The sequence below is a fragment of the Dipodomys merriami genome, unplaced genomic scaffold, assembly GCF_024711535.1.
Source record: "Dipodomys merriami isolate MVZ:Mamm:240054 unplaced genomic scaffold, mDipMer1.0.p SCAF_8, whole genome shotgun sequence".
NCBI classification, from domain to species: Eukaryota; Metazoa; Chordata; class Mammalia; order Rodentia; family Heteromyidae; genus Dipodomys; species Dipodomys merriami.
The window spans coordinates 1,110,465-1,112,726 of record NW_027206401.1 but is presented as its reverse complement, the minus strand read 5'-3'; positions in this window follow the sequence as shown (position 1 = coordinate 1,112,726).

Below are 2,262 nucleotides of genomic sequence, written 5' to 3'. Positions count from 1 at the left end.
GAGCGCCCAATGCCTGCCCGCGGGGGACGGTGAGCGCCCGCCTGCCTGCCCGCGGGGGACGGTGAGCGCCCGCCGCCTGCCCGTGGGTCAGCAAGCACCCATCCCAGATGGTGAGCTCCCGCCTGCCCGCGGGGGACGGTGAGCGCCCGCCTGCCCGCGGGGGACGGTGAGCGCCCGCCGCCGGCCCACCGCATGCAGCCCACCGCACGCAGCCCACCGCACGCAGGGCACTGGGCCTCACAGTCCGAAATGACCAGCCGGAGTCCCGGGCACAGCACAGCCCCCGGTTACACATGGCCACCACGCCAGAGAAGCGCTCTGGGCGCAGAAGCCAGTGGAAGCCAGCGGGCCAGGAAGACTCAGCGGCCTCTGTCAATGGCGACGATTACTGAGAAGAATAAACTCCAAACATCCTCAAAAGCTGCACGAGGAAACAAGGAAACATTTCTGGAAACCACATGTGTGATTAAAGGAAAATTCTAAACTCCACCACAGGGCTAAGTAATAGAATGAAGGTAGTGAAAGATTCAATTAACAAACTTGAAGATAAAAGGCAGTGTCTCTCCCCGAACAAGAACTAAAAATACGGGCATACAAAATGCTAAGAAGCCTGGGCTCCATGTAGAGGTCCGATGGCCGTGGGGAGGACAGCGTAGGCTAGAGAAAATCACACAACACAACAGGAAAAACGTGAGCTGAAGAAAGGCATCACCGAGTCTTTAGGCCGATTCATTCGGTGCAGAGCAGAAAAAGGTAGGATCCGGTGAAAATGTAGGCGTAGAGAGATGGCCCCGAGGGCTGCGGTGTGGCCGGGCCTTACCCGCACACCTCCGCACCACGCCGAGGAAGAAGAGGAGACGTGAAAAGGGTGACCCCCACGGGATGGAGGGGAAATGGCCTCTTCAGCCGGCGGAGAGGAAGAAGATGGACCCGAGCGCACGCCGCGGCCGGGGGGCCCGCGGCCCAGCCGGGCGGAGTCCGAGGCGCGGCGAGGGGGGCTCGGGGGACGCACGACCCGGATGGCGTGGAGAAGCCAGCGGGGCGCCCCGGCCCTGCGAGGAGCAAGGGGTCACCGTCCAAGGGCCCCAGGCCGGCCCGCGGGACACTGGACGCTGCTGTCCTCAGGAAAAGTGGAAGAGGGGCTGGGAAGGTGGCTCAGTGGCAGAGCGCTTGCCTTGAGCTGAAGAGCTGAGGGACAGCGCCCAGGCCCAGAGTTCAGACTCCAAAAAAAAAAAGAAAAGAAAAGGAAGATGGGAAGCCCAGAGTAAAACGGGGCCTAAGGCGTTCAGGACCAGGTCGCCCGCAGGCTCCGCCCCCTCCACCAGCCCCGCCCACTACCACTGCCTGGGCCCCGCCCTGCTCGGCCCCACCCACCACCTCCGGCCCCGCCCACTCCCAGCGCCTCCCGGCTCCGCCCCAGCTCTGCCTCGCCCTGGCCCCGCCCCTCCCACCGCCCCAGCCCCGCCCACTCCCACCGCCTCCTCTCCCGGCCTTCGGCCCCGCCCCTGACTTGCTCCAGACAGGTCGGGGACGTCTGGCTGACCCCAGCCGTGGTCTACTGGTCTACCGCTCTCCGCACGCCCCGCGCGTCCATCCGTGCGTCTGCCTCATGACCCTCCCGAGCAGCGCCCACTGGGAGGGGGATGGAGGAGGGGGGAGATGGAGGAGGGGGGGATGAAAAAGGGAGGATGGAGGAGGGATTGGAGGTGGATGGAGGAGGGATTGGAGGTGGATGGAGGAGGGATTGGAGGTGGATGGAGGAGGGATTGGAGGTGGATGGAGGAGGGGGGTGGAGGAGGGGGAATGGAGGAGGGGGTAGAGGTGTGGAGGGAGGAGGAGGATGGAGGGGGGATGATGGGGGAGGAGGATGGGGAAGGAGGAGGGGAGATGGAGGGAGGATGATGGAGGAGGGGTTCTGAGACCAGGCACCCCTGGCTGTCCCGGGGTGTTGGGTCGGGCACGTGTCCTCCTTGGATGAGCGCCCGGGGATGACCAAGGAGCTCGTGTGTCCCGCCCTGTGGTGGAGGCCCCGGCCTCGCTCTGCGTGGACACAGGCTCTGCGTGGACACAGGTGTGGAGGAGGGTCAGCTCACAGCCCGGGCCAGCCTGCCAAGGGCCGCCTGTACCTTAAAGTGTGTCCTGTTTTCTTCCAAGATCACCAGTGTGTGGCTGGCTACTAAGCGCTGGTCCGCCGTGCTTACCCTGGGAAGGTGGCCGGCCCCCTGAACTGGCCACCCACACATCCTGGGGGCCGCGGGTCCT